Below are 15,000 nucleotides of genomic sequence, written 5' to 3'. Positions count from 1 at the left end.
AACCAGGGAACTTGAGTAAAGTTCTTTTGTAATATTCTCTCAATTTTATTCTTCGTCGCCGACTCTGAAGGAGAACGGACGACGACACATAAAAAACTCCTTCTTTCAACATCAAATTTTAGTCTTTCGTTCGAAAGACTTGAGAGCCACCTCTTCCTCTCTTGTGTTATAATATTATATATGTATAGAGAGGGTACCACCAAAAACCCTCTCCTTCGTTTAGTTTCTTTCACTTTTCCGAGAGCTCCCCAAACTCTCGTTTATTTAATTTAATTTCATTTTTCGAGAGAGCGACCACCAACTAACTCTCTTATATTTGCTTTTTCTCGACAGAGCCACCACCAACTAACTCTCTTATATTTGCTTTTTCTCGACAGAGTCACCACCAACTCTCTCTCGTTTATATTTGCTTTTTCTCGACAGAGAAACCACCAACTCTCTCGTTTATATTTGCTTTTTCTCGACAGAGTCACCACCAAACTCTCTCGTTTCGTATTTTACTTCACAACAGAACATTATTGTATAATGGTATCCCACAACGACAAAGTACGTAGAGCTGCGCTCATGCTGAACATCTCGGGCACTTATTCACGCTGGGCATCGATCGTGGAAGCACGTATTGCCAGGCCCGAAGACTAAGCATTCATGCTGGACAAAAACGAGAAAGCGCGTATGTGCTGGTCGAGAAAGCACGTATTCGGCGCCGTACTGTTATGTCGAGGTCAGACACCTGTATTTCATTCTTTGCTCACTTTCCAGAGTACGAACCGTAGTTCCATACAATTTTTGCCTTTTAAGCTACGCTCCGTAGAGTGTAGTGCCAGTTTATGGTTTTCACAAAATTTTCAATCGCTCGGACTGAAGAGTTGATGCTCGGATAGTACGAGTATACATATTTTAAACGTATACAAGTCACCAACGTCACTCGAGACGCTTATACCACTTCAAGAGCCATTCGGTCAAAGACACCGACTCGTGGCAATGCAGTGTGGAGAAAGTCTGGAACGAGCACGATACAGAACAGTCAGGATGAAATCCCGAGGAGCGACGACTGCTTCTCAACCGAGGTCGAAGAATAGCCGTACGCTCGACGCTGCCCCGACCGACTCGACCGGACCGTCGCTTCTCTTATAGGTACCGAGGCGCCCGCCGGAACGCCGGCGACGCACGGGCTTACGCACGGCCGCTTATGGGGGGAACCGCGCGACCCAACCGCCCGCCCGAACGGCCTGTTATAACTTAGAGCGAAAACCAACACCTGTAATTTCCTTAATAATTGAGCTAGGGCAAAAAAAAAAAACGCTATCTTGTAGGAAAAAAGCAGGGGAACACGATGCCGTCGTTAAAAATATAGATTGCCGTGCTCGTTTTCGAGAAAAAAATGAAAAAATGGTCAAAATCGTCGCAGAACAAAAACTCGACACGCTATCTTGTAGGCAAAAATTAGACGAATTCAAAACCGTAGTTAAAAATATCGGTCGTCGCGCTAGTTTTCGAGAAAAAAACAAAAACGTTCAAAAAATTCGAGATAAAAAAAAAAAAACCAGCCTACCAGATAGAAAAAATTACACTGAACAAATATCATATAGGTCAAAATATGTGTTAGCGTACTAGTTTTCGAGATATAGACGAAAAACCGTCGCCGCCGATCGGTACGTCGGTCGATGCGAAAGCACCGCGCGACCGAGCGCCCGCCTAAAAGACCAGTTCGAACATACCGAAAAATCAAGAAACCGTAACTTCCTTAATAATTGAGCTAGGACAAAAAATCGACACGCTATCTTGCAGGAAAAAATCCGGGGAACACGATGGCGTCGTCAAAAGTGCAGGTCGTCGAGCTCGTTTTCGAGAAAAAAAAAAAAAAATTCTCAAAATTCGACAAAAAAATAAAACGATCAGTGGACCGTGTAGAGAATATAAAACTGCATAAGAATCGTATAGACGAAAATTGGCGTTCACGTGCTCGTTTTTGTGGAAAAAATTAAAAAAGCTCTCAAACTTCGAGATAAAAAAAAAAAAAACCATCTACCAGGTAGCCAACGGTAAACGGTACAAGTATCGTACGGGCGAAAATGAGCGTTACCGTGCTCGTTTTCGAGTTATTGACGAAAAACAGCCTGGAGCGATCGCTCCGGCGGTCGACGCGCGAAAGTTTCTAAGTCCGCTCTGCTCCGAAACACCGCTCCGGCGTCAAAAATCGTCGTAGGACAAAAAATAGACACGCTATCTTGCAGGAAAAAATCCGGGGAACACGATGGCGTCGTCAAAAGTGCAGGTCGTCGAGCTAGTTTTCGAGAAAAAAAAAAAAAAATTCTCAAAACTCGACAAAAAAATAAAACGATCAGTGGACCGTGTAGAGAATCTAAAACTGCATAAGAATCGTATAGACCAAAATTGGCGTTCACGTGCTCGTTTTTGAGAAAAAAGTTAAAAAAGCTCTCAAAATTCGAGATAAAAAAAAAACAAACCATCTGCCAGGTAGCCAACGGTAAACGGTACAAGTATCGTACGGGCGAAAACGAGCGTTACCGTGCTCGTTTTCGAGTTATTGACGAAAAACAGCCTGGAGCGATCGGTCCGGCGGTCGACGCGCGAAAGTTTCTAAGTCCGCTCTGCTCCGAATCATCGCTCCGGCGTCAAAAATCGTCGTAGGACAAAAAATCGCCACCCTATCTTGCAGGAAAAAATCCGGGGAACACGATGGCGTCGTCAAAAGTGCAGGTCGTCGAGCTCGTTTTCGAAAAAAAAAAAAAAAATTCTCAAAATTCGACAAAAAAATAAAACGAACAGTGGACCGTGTAGAGAATATAAAACTGCATAAGAATCGTATAGACGAAAATTGGCGTTCACGTGCTCGTTTTTGTGGAAAAAATTAAAAAAGCTCTCAAACTTCGAGATAAAAAAAAAAAGAACCATCTACCAGGTAGCCAACGGTAAACGGTACAAGTATCGTACGGGCGAAAATGAGCGTTACCGTGCTCGTTTTCGAGTTATTGACGAAAAACAGCCTGGAGCGATCGCTCCGGCGGTCGACGCGCTAAAGTTTCTAAGTCCGCTCTGCTCCGAACCACCGCTCCGGCGTCAAAAATCGTCGTAGGACAAAAAATAGACACGCTATCTTGCAGGAAAAAATCCGGGGAACACGATGGCGTCGTCAAAAGTGCAGGTCGTCGAGCTCGTTTTCGAGAAAAAAAAAAAAAAATTCTCAAAATTCGACAAAAAAATAAAACGATCAGTGGACCGTGTAGACAATATAAAACTGCATAAGAATCGTATAGACGAAAATTGGCGTTCACGTGCTCGTTTTTGTGGAAAAAATTAAAAAAGCTCTCAAACTTCGAGATAAAAAAAAAAAAAACCGTCTACCAGGTAGCCAACGGTAAACGGTACAAGTATCGTACGGGCGAAAATGAGCGTTACCGTGCTCGTTTTCGAGTTATTGACGAAAAACAGCCTGGAGCGATCGCTCCGGCGGTCGACGCGCGAAAGTTTCTAAGTCCGCTCTGCTCCGAAACACCGCTCCGGCGTCAAAAATCGTCGTAGGACAAAAAATAGACACGCTATCTTGCAGGAAAAAATCCGGGGAACACGATGGCGTCGTCAAAAGTGCAGGTCGTCGAGCTAGTTTTCGAGAAAAAAAAAAAAAAATTCTCAAAACTCGACAAAAAAATAAAACGATCAGTGGACCGTGTAGAGAATCTAAAACTGCATAAGAATCGTATAGACCAAAATTGGCGTTCACGTGCTCGTTTTTGAGAAAAAAGTTAAAAAAGCTCTCAAAATTCGAGATAAAAAAAAAACAAACCATCTGCCAGGTAGCCAACGGTAAACGGTACAAGTATCGTACGGGCGAAAACGAGCGTTACCGTGCTCGTTTTCGAGTTATTGACGAAAAACAGCCTGGAGCGATCGGTCCGGCGGTCGACGCGCGAAAGTTTCTAAGTCCGCTCTGCTCCGAATCATCGCTCCGGCGTCAAAAATCGTCGTAGGACAAAAAATCGCCACCCTATCTTGCAGGAAAAAATCCGGGGAACACGATGGCGTCGTCAAAAGTGCAGGTCGTCGAGCTCGTTTTCGAAAAAAAAAAAAAAAATTCTCAAAATTCGACAAAAAAATAAAACGAACAGTGGACCGTGTAGAGAATATAAAACTGCATAAGAATCGTATAGACGAAAATTGGCGTTCACGTGCTCGTTTTTGTGGAAAAAATTAAAAAAGCTCTCAAACTTCGAGATAAAAAAAAAAAGAACCATCTACCAGGTAGCCAACGGTAAACGGTACAAGTATCGTACGGGCGAAAATGAGCGTTACCGTGCTCGTTTTCGAGTTATTGACGAAAAACAGCCTGGAGCGATCGCTCCGGCGGTCGACGCGCTAAAGTTTCTAAGTCCGCTCTGCTCCGAAACACCGCTCCGGCGTCAAAAATCGTCGTAGGACAAAAAATAGACACGCTATCTTGCAGGAAAAAATCCGGGGAACACGATGGCGTCGTCAAAAGTGCAGGTCGTCGAGCTCGTTTTCGAGAAAAAAAAAAAAAAATTCTCAAAATTCGACAAAAAAATAAAACGATCAGTGGACCGTGTAGACAATATAAAACTGCATAAGAATCGTATAGACGAAAATTGGCGTTCACGTGCTCGTTTTTGTGGAAAAAATTAAAAAAGCTCTCAAACTTCGAGATAAAAAAAAAAAAAACCGTCTACCAGGTAGCCAACGGTAAACGGTACAAGTATCGTACGGGCGAAAATGAGCGTTACCGTGCTCGTTTTCGAGTTATTGACGAAAAACAGCCTGGAGCGATCGCTCCGGCGGTCGACGCGCGAAAGTTTCTAAGTCCGCTCTGCTCCGAAACACCGCTCCGGCGTCAAAAATCGTCGTAGGACAAAAAATAGACACGCTATCTTGCAGGAAAAAATCCGGGGAACACGATGGCGTCGTCAAAAGTGCAGGTCGTCGAGCTAGTTTTCGAGAAAAAAAAAAAAAAATTCTCAAAACTCGACAAAAAAATAAAACGATCAGTGGACCGTGTAGAGAATCTAAAACTGCATAAGAATCGTATAGACCAAAATTGGCGTTCACGTGCTCGTTTTTGAGAAAAAAGTTAAAAAAGCTCTCAAAATTCGAGATAAAAAAAAAACAAACCATCTGCCAGGTAGCCAACGGTAAACGGTACAAGTATCGTACGGGCGAAAACGAGCGTTACCGTGCTCGTTTTCGAGTTATTGACGAAAAACAGCCTGGAGCGATCGGTCCGGCGGTCGACGCGCGAAAGTTTCTAAGTCCGCTCTGCTCCGAATCATCGCTCCGGCGTCAAAAATCGTCGTAGGACAAAAAATCGCCACCCTATCTTGCAGGAAAAAATCCGGGGAACACGATGGCGTCGTCAAAAGTGCAGGTCGTCGAGCTCGTTTTCGAAAAAAAAAAAAAAAATTCTCAAAATTCGACAAAAAAATAAAACGAACAGTGGACCGTGTAGAGAATATAAAACTGCATAAGAATCGTATAGACGAAAATTGGCGTTCACGTGCTCGTTTTTGTGGAAAAAATTAAAAAAGCTCTCAAACTTCGAGATAAAAAAAAAAAGAACCATCTACCAGGTAGCCAACGGTAAACGGTACAAGTATCGTACGGGCGAAAATGAGCGTTACCGTGCTCGTTTTCGAGTTATTGACGAAAAACAGCCTGGAGCGATCGCTCCGGCGGTCGACGCGCTAAAGTTTCTAAGTCCGCTCTGCTCCGAAACACCGCTCCGGCGTCAAAAATCGTCGTAGGACAAAAAATAGACACGCTATCTTGCAGGAAAAAATCCGGGGAACACGATGGCGTCGTCAAAAGTGCAGGTCGTCGAGCTCGTTTTCGAGAAAAAAAAAAAAAAATTCTCAAAATTCGACAAAAAAATAAAACGATCAGTGGACCGTGTAGACAATATAAAACTGCATAAGAATCGTATAGACGAAAATTGGCGTTCACGTGCTCGTTTTTGTGGAAAAAATTAAAAAAGCTCTCAAACTTCGAGATAAAAAAAAAAAAAACCGTCTACCAGGTAGCCAACGGTAAACGGTACAAGTATCGTACGGGCGAAAACGAGCGTTACCGTGCTCGTTTTCGAGTTATTGACGAAAAACAGCCTGGAGCGATCGGTCCGGCGGTCGACGCGCGAAAGTTTCTAAGTCCGCTCTGCTCCGAATCATCGCTCCGGCGTCAAAAATCGTCGTAGGACAAAAAATCGCCACCCTATCTTGCAGGAAAAAATCCGGGGAACACGATGGCGTCGTCAAAAGTGCAGGTCGTCGAGCTCGTTTTCGAGAAAAAAAAAAAAAAATTCTCAAAATTCGACAAAAAAATAAAACGATCACTGGACCGTGTAGAGAATATAAAACTGCATAAGAATCGTATAGACGAAAATTGGCGTTCACGTGCTCGTTTTTGTTGAAAAAATTAAAAAAGCTCTCAAACTTCGAGATAAAAAAAAAAAAAACCATCTACCAGGTAGCCAACGGTAAACGGTACAAGTATCGTACGGGCGAAAATGAGCGTTACCGTGCTCGTTTTCGAGTTATTGACGAAAAACAGCCTGGAGCGATCGCTCCGGCGGTCGACGCGCGAAAGTTTCTAAGTCCGCTCTGCTCCGAAACACCGCTCCGGCGTCAAAAATCGTCGTAGGACAAAAAATCGCCACCCTATCTTGCAGGAAAAAATCCGGGGAACACGATGGCGTCGTCAAAAGTGCAGGTCGTCGAGCTCGTTTTCGAGAAAAAAAAAAAAAAATTCTCAAAATTCGACAAAAAAATAAAACGATCATTGGACCGTGTAGAGAATCTAAAACTGCATAAGAATCGTACAGACGAAAATTGGCGTTCACGTGCTCGTTTTTGTGGAAAAAATTAAAAAAGCTCTCAAACTTCGAGATAAAAAAAAAAAAAACCATCTACCAGGTAGCCAACGGTAAACGGTACAAGTATCGTACGGGCGAAAACGAGCGTTACCGTGCTCGTTTTCGAGTTATTGACGAAAAACAGCCTGGAGCGATCGGTCCGGCGGTCGACGCGCGAAAGTTTCTAAGTCCGCTCTGCTCCGAATCATCGCTCCGGCGTCAAAAATCGTCGTAGGACAAAAAATAGACACGCTATCTTGCAGGAAAAAATCCGGGGAACACGATGGCGTCGTCAAAAGTGCAGGTCGTCGAGCTCGTTTTCGAGAAAAAAAAAAAAAAATTCTCAAAATTCGACAAAAAAATAAAACGATCAGTGGACCGTGTAGAGAATATAAAACTGCATAAGAATCGTATAGACGAAAATTGGCGTTCACGTGCTCGTTTTTGTGGAAAAAATTAAAAAAGCTCTCAAACTTCGAGATAAAAAAAAAAAAAACCATCTACCAGGTAGCCAACGGTAAACGGTACAAGTATCGTACGGGCGAAAATGAGCGTTACCGTGCTCGTTTTCGAGTTATTGACGAAAAACAGCCTGGAGCGATCGCTCCGGCGGTCGACGCGCGAAAGTTTTCAAGTCCGCTCTGCTCCGAAACACCGCTCCGGCGTCAAAAATCGTCGTAGGACAAAAAATAGACACGCTATCTTGCAGGAAAATATCCGGGGAACACGATGGCGTCGTCAAAAGTGCAGGTCGTCGAGCTCGTTTTCGAGAAAAAAAAAAAAAAATTCTCAAAATTCGACAAAAAAATAAAACGATCATTGGACCGTGTAGAGAATCTAAAACTGCATAAGAATCGTATAGACCAAAATTGGCCTTAACGTGCTGGTTTTCGAGTTATTGACGATAAGCCGGTATATATATGTCCGAGATAAAAAAAAAGATAGGGACAGTGGGAATCTCCTATACTATCACGGGCGTGTATTCTCCTACTAGTTTGATGGTTGTTGTTGCATAAACCAGCGACTGTTTGGCCCGCCGTTTAACCGCGCGGTTTAAAATTGCAACACAATGTTGGTGTCGCTCCGGGGTGAAAAAATGGAAAAACGACATACTTTACGCATAGGGGCGGCTGATCTTAACATATTTTGTCATGTCACCACCCCAGTGACTCTAAGACGGATTTTGCCGTCGCACGTTTTTTTATTAAAAAGTTATTAGTATATAAAAGATTTCGTTAAGCAAAAAGACACGAATATGGGAGTAGGACAAAAAATCGCCAGCCTATCTTGCAGGAAAAAATCCGGGGAACACGATGGCGTCGTCAAAAGTGCAGGTCGTCGAGCTAGTTTTCGAGAAAAAAAAAAAAAAATTCTCAAAACTCGACAAAAAAATAAAACGATCAGTGGACCGTGTAGAGAATCTAAAACTGCATAAGAATCGTATAGACCAAAATTGGCGTTCACGTGCTCGTTTTTGAGAAAAAAGTTAAAAAAGCTCTCAAAATTCGAGATAAAAAAAAAACAAACCATCTGCCAGGTAGCCAACGGTAAACGGTACAAGTATCGTACGGGCGAAAACGAGCGTTACCGTGCTCGTTTTCGAGTTATTGACGAAAAACAGCCTGGAGCGATCGGTCCGGCGGTCGACGCGCGAAAGTTTCTAAGTCCGCTCTGCTCCGAATCATCGCTCCGGCGTCAAAAATCGTCGTAGGACAAAAAATCGCCACCCTATCTTGCAGGAAAAAATCCGGGGAACACGATGGCGTCGTCAAAAGTGCAGGTCGTCGAGCTCGTTTTCGAGAAAAAAAAAAAAAAATTCTCAAAATTCGACAAAAAAATAAAACGAACAGTGGACCGTGTAGAGAATATAAAACTGCATAAGAATCGTATAGACGAAAATTGGCGTTCACGTGCTCGTTTTTGTGGAAAAAATTAAAAAAGCTCTCAAACTTCGAGATAAAAAAAAAAAGAACCATCTACCAGGTAGCCAACGGTAAACGGTACAAGTATCGTACGGGCGAAAATGAGCGTTACCGTGCTCGTTTTCGAGTTATTGACGAAAAACAGCCTGGAGCGATCGCTCCGGCGGTCGACGCGCTAAAGTTTCTAAGTCCGCTCTGCTCCGAAACACCGCTCCGGCGTCAAAAATCGTCGTAGGACAAAAAATAGACACGCTATCTTGCAGGAAAAAATCCGGGGAACACGATGGCGTCGTCAAAAGTGCAGGTCGTCGAGCTCGTTTTCGAGAAAAAAAAAAAAAAATTCTCAAAATTCGACAAAAAAATAAAACGATCAGTGGACCGTGTAGACAATATAAAACTGCATAAGAATCGTATAGACGAAAATTGGCGTTCACGTGCTCGTTTTTGTGGAAAAAATTAAAAAAGCTCTCAAACTTCGAGATAAAAAAAAAAAAAACCGTCTACCAGGTAGCCAACGGTAAACGGTACAAGTATCGTACGGGCGAAAACGAGCGTTACCGTGCTCGTTTTCGAGTTATTGACGAAAAACAGCCTGGAGCGATCGGTCCGGCGGTCGACGCGCGAAAGTTTCTAAGTCCGCTCTGCTCCGAATCATCGCTCCGGCGTCAAAAATCGTCGTAGGACAAAAAATCGCCACCCTATCTTGCAGGAAAAAATCCGGGGAACACGATGGCGTCGTCAAAAGTGCAGGTCGTCGAGCTCGTTTTCGAGAAAAAAAAAAAAAAATTCTCAAAATTCGACAAAAAAATAAAACGATCAGTGGACCGTGTAGAGAATATAAAACTGCATAAGAATCGTATAGACGAAAATTGGCGTTCACGTGCTCGTTTTTGTTGAAAAAATTAAAAAAGCTCTCAAACTTCGAGATAAAAAAAAAAAAAACCATCTACCAGGTAGCCAACGGTAAACGGTACAAGTATCGTACGGGCGAAAATGAGCGTTACCGTGCTCGTTTTCGAGTTATTGACGAAAAACAGCCTGGAGCGATCGCTCCGGCGGTCGACGCGCGAAAGTTTCTAAGTCCGCTCTGCTCCGAATCATCGCTCCGGCGTCAAAAATCGTCGTAGGACAAAAAATAGACACGCTATCTTGCAGGAAAAAATCCGGGGAACACGATGGCGTCGTCAAAAGTGCAGGTCGTCGAGCTCGTTTTCGAGAAAAAAAAAAAAAAATTCTGAAAATTCGACAAAAAAATAAAACGATCAGTGGACCGTGTAGAGAATATAAAACTGCATAAGAATCGTATAGACGAAAATTGGCGTTCACGTGCTCGTTTTTGTGGAAAAAATTAAAAAAGCTCTCAAACTTCGAGATAAAAAAAAAAAAAACCATCTACCAGGTAGCCAACGGTAAACGGTACAAGTATCGTACGGGCGAAAATGAGCGTTACCGTGCTCGTTTTCGAGTTATTGACGAAAAACAGCCTGGAGCGATCGCTCCGGCGGTCGACGCGCGAAAGTTTCTAAGTCCGCTCTGCTCCGAAACACCGCTCCGGCGTCAAAAATCGTCGTAGGACAAAAAATAGACACGCTATCTTGCAGGAAAAAATCCGGGGAACACGATGGCGTCGTCAAAAGTGCAGGTCGTCGAGCTCGTTTTCGAGAAAAAAAAAAAAAAATTCTCAAAATTCGACAAAAAAATAAAACGATCACTGGACCGTGTAGAGAATATAAAACTGCATAAGAATCGTATAGACGAAAATTGGCGTTCACGTGCTCGTTTTTGAGAAAAAAGTTAAAAAAGCTCTCAAAATTCGAGATAAAAAAAAAACAAACCATCTGCCAGGTAGCCAACGGTAAACGGTACAAGTATCGTACGGGCGAAAACGAGCGTTACCGTGCTCGTTTTCGAGTTATTGACGAAAAACAGCCTGGAGCGATCGGTCCGGCGGTCGACGCGCGAAAGTTTCTAAGTCCGCTCTGCTCCGAATCATCGCTCCGGCGTCAAAAATCGTCGTAGGACAAAAAATCGCCACCCTATCTTGCAGGAAAAAATCCGGGGAACACGATGGCGTCGTCAAAAGTGCAGGTCGTCGAGCTCGTTTTCGAGAAAAAAAAAAAAAAATTCTCAAAATTCGACAAAAAAATAAAACGATCATTGGACCGTGTAGAGAATCTAAAACTGCATAAGAATCGTATAGACCAAAATTGGCCTTAACGTGCTGGTTTTCGAGTTATTGACGATAAGCCGGTATATATATGTCCGAGATAAAAAAAAAGATAGGGACAGTGGGAATCTCCTATACTATCACGGGCGTGTATTCTCCTACTAGTTTGATGGTTGCTGTTGCATAAACCACCGACTGTTTGGCCCGCCGTTTAACCGCGCAGTTTAAAATTGCAACACAATGTTGGTGTCGCTCCGGATCGAAAAAATGGAAAAACGACATACTTTACGCATAGGGGCGGCTGATCTTAACATATTTTGTCAATGTCATCTTCCCAGTGACCCTAGGAAGGAGTTTGCCGTTGCACGTTTTCCTATTAAAAAGTAATTAGTGTACAAAAATTTTCGTGAAGCAAAAAACAAGAATGTGAAAGTACGTTCCATGAGCATTACGGTGAATAAAACAGAAATTAAAAATTCCCGAGGGGTTGAACAGCATCATATTGAATTCGTTTTGCTGACTGGGGTCTGCGCCCCCCAGACCCCCGCTACACTAGCCCAGACCAAACCCACTTTGTAATAGTGGTATCATATTAAATTGAACAGCATCGTACTTAATTCGTTTTGCTGAATGGGGGGCTGCGCCCCCCAAACCCCCGCTACACTAGCCCAGACCTAACCCATTTTGTAATAGCGGTATCAAATTAAATTGAACAGCATCGTACTAAATTCGTTTTGCTGACTGGGGGGCTGCGCCCCCCAGACCCCCGCAACACTAGCCCGGACCTAACCCACTTTGTAATAGCGGTATCATATTAAATTGAACAGCATCGTACTAAATTCGTTTTGCTGAATGGGGGGCTGCGCCCCCCAAACCCCCGCTACACTAGCCCAGACCTAACCCATTTTGTAATAGCGGTATCAAATTAAATTGAACAGCATCATATTGAATTCGTTTTGCTGACTGGGGTCTGCGCCCCCCAGACCCCCGCTACAATAGCCCAGACCTAACCCACTTTGTAATAGTGGTATCATATTAAATTGAACAGCATCGTACTTAATTCGTTTTGCTGAATGGGGGGCTGCGCCCCCCAAACCCCCGCTACACTAGCCCAGACCTAACCCATTTTGTAATAGCGGTATCAAATTAAATTGAACAGCATCGTACTAAATTCGTTTTGCTGACAGGGGTCTGCGCCCCCCAGACCCCCGCTACACTAGCCCAGACCTAACCCCCTTTGTAATAGCGGTATCATATTAAATTGAACAGCATCATATTGAATTCGTTTTGCTGACTGGGGTCTGCGCGCCCCAGACCCCCGCAACACTAGCCCGGACCTAACCCACTTTGTAATAGCGGTATCACATTAAATTGAACAGCATCGTACTAAATTCGTTTTGCTGAATGGGGGGCTGCGCCCCCCAAACCCCCGCTACACTAGCCCAGACCTAACCCATTTTGTAATAGCGGTATCAAACTAAATTGAACAGCATCATATTGAATTCGTTTTGCCGACTGGGGTCTGCGCCCCCCAGACCCCCGCTACAATAGCCCAGACCTAACCCACTTTGTAATAGTGGTATCATATTAAATTGAACAGCATCGTACTTAATTCGTTTTGCTGAATGGGGGGCTGCGCCCCCCAAACCCCCGCTACACTAGCCCAGACCTAACCCATTTTGTAATAGCGGTATCAAATTAAATTGAACAGCATCGTACTAAATTCGTTTTGCTGACAGGGGTCTGCGCCCCCCAGACCCCCGCTACACTAGCCCAGACCTAACCCCCTTTGTAATAGCGGTATCATATTAAATTGAACAGCATCATGTTGAATTCGTTTTGCTGACTGGGGTCTGCGCGCCCCAGACCCCCGCAACACTAGCCCGGACCTAACCCACTTTGTAATAGCGGTATCATATTAAATTGAACAGCATCGTACTAAATTCGTTTTGCTGAATGGGGGGCTGCGCCCCCCAAACCCCCGCTACACTAGCCCAGACCTAACCCATTTTGTAATAGCGGTATCAAATTAAATTGAACAGCATCATATTGAATTCGTTTTGCTGACTGGGGTCTGCGCCCCCCAGACCCCCGCTACACTAGCCCAGACCTAACCCACTTTGTAATAGTGGTATCATATTAAATTGAACAGCATCGTACATAATTCGTTTTGCTGAATGGGGGGCTGCGCCCCCCAAACCCCCGCTACACTAGCCCAGACCTAACCCATTTTGTAATAGCTGTATCAAATTAAATTGAACAGCATCATATTGAATTCGTTTTGCTGACAGGGGTCTGCGCCCCCCAGACCCCCGCTACACTAGCCCAGACCTAACCCACTTTGTAATAGTGGTATCATATTAAATTGAACAGCATCGTACATAATTCGTTTTGCTGAATGGGGGGCTGCGCCCCCCAAACCCCCGCTACACTAGCCCAGACCTAACCCATTTTGTAATAGCGGTATCAAATTAAATTGAACAGCATCGTACTAAATTCGTTTTGCTGACAGGGGTCTGCGCCCCCCAAACCCCCGCTACACTAGCCCAGACCTAACCCATTTTGTAATAGCGGTATCAAATTAAATTGAACAGCATCATATTGAATTCGTTTTGCTGACTGGGGTCTGCGCCCCCCAAACCCCCGCTACACCAGCCCAGACCTAACCCATTTTGTAATAGCGGTATCAAATTAAATTGAGCAGCATCATATTGAATTCGTTTTGCTGACAGGGGTCTGCGCCCCCCAGTCCCCCGCTACACTAGCCCAGACCTAACCCCCTTTGTAATAGCGGTATCATATTAAATTGAACAGCATCATATTGAATTCGTTTTGCTGACTGGGGTCTGCGCGCCCCAAACCCCCGCAACACTGGCCCAGACCTAGCCCATTTTGTAATGACTGTATTGGAACTGCGTTAGGGCTAGTTTAGAATTGGTTAGGTGAAGTAATGCGGAGAGCAGTTTCGCCTGCGTCCCGGGATGCTTGTTGGCATGAGTGGTGTCTGAATGAGTAAAGACGGATGAGACACTTGTGGGGTATGGTGAGTCAGATTCTCAAACTACCCATATATTCTTCTGAGGCATGGGTGCCTATCCAAGGATCTCCTTCGGTATCTAAAACAGAAATAAAAAAAAAAAAACAAAAAAAAAAAAAAAAAATGAATATGGACTGTGTTAGGACTGAATTGGATAAGGTCTGGGTTACGTCTCGGTTAGGTCTGAGTTAGGACTGGTTTAAGACTGGGTTAGGACTGGGTTAGGACTGGGTTAGGACTGGGTTAGGTCTGGGTTAGGTCTGGGTTATTTCTGGGTTAGGTCTGGGTTAGGTCTGGGTTAGGTCTGGGTTAGGTCTGGGTTAGGACTGGATTAGGTCTGGGTTAGGACTGGGTTAGTACTGGGTTAGGACTGGGTTAGGTCTGGGTTAGGTCTGGGTTATTTCTGGGTTAGGTCTGGGTTAGGTCTGGGTTAGGTCTGGGTTAGGGCTGGGTTAGGTCTGGGTTAGGTCTGGGTCAGGTCTGGGGTATTTCTGGGTTAGGACTGGGTTAGGTCTGGGTTAGGTCTGGGTTATTTCTGGGTTAGGTCTGGGTTAGGTCTGGGTTAGGTCTGGGTTAGGTCTGGGTTAGGTCTGGGTTAGGTCTGGGTTAGGACTGGGTTAGTACTGGGTTAGGACTGGGTTAGGTCTGGGTTAGGTCTGGGTTATTTCTGGGTTAGGTCTGGGTTAGGTCTGGGTTAGGTCTGGGTTAGGATTGGGTTAGGTCTGGTTTAGGACTGGGTTAGGTCTAGGTTAGGACTGGGTTAGGTCTGGGTTAGGTCTGGGTTAGGACTGGGTTAGGTCTGGGTTAGGACTGGGTTAGTACTGGGTTAGGACTGGGTTAGGTCTGGGTTAGGTCTGGGTTATTTCTGGGTTAGGTCTGGGTTAGGTCTGGGTTAGGTCTGGGTTAGGGCTGGGTTAGGTCTGGGTTAGGTCTGGGTCAGGTCTGGGGTATTTCTGGGTTAGGACTGGGTTAGGTCTGGGTTAGGTCTGGGTTATTTCTG

General features: G+C 44.4%; 1 non-coding gene across 1 annotated transcript in view; it reads right to left on the bottom strand.

Moving 5' to 3' along the window:
• The window catches only part of LOC143350927 (small subunit ribosomal RNA), a 1,933-nt gene extending 1,924 nt beyond the window's left edge, over positions 1-9 (bottom strand). Inside the window, exon 1 of the ribosomal RNA XR_013081354.1 lies at positions 1-9. This exon is cut by the window's left edge and continues 1,924 nt beyond it. This is a non-coding gene — a ribosomal RNA (small subunit ribosomal RNA).
• Positions 10-15,000: the final 14,991 nt, after the last annotated feature.

Source organism: Colletes latitarsis, unplaced genomic scaffold (genome assembly GCF_051014445.1).
Source record: "Colletes latitarsis isolate SP2378_abdomen unplaced genomic scaffold, iyColLati1 scaffold0046, whole genome shotgun sequence".
In the NCBI taxonomy this organism is placed as follows: Eukaryota; Metazoa; Arthropoda; class Insecta; order Hymenoptera; family Colletidae; genus Colletes; species Colletes latitarsis.
Note: the sequence above shows the minus strand (reverse complement) of the source record. Positions and strands in the feature narration are given on the sequence as shown.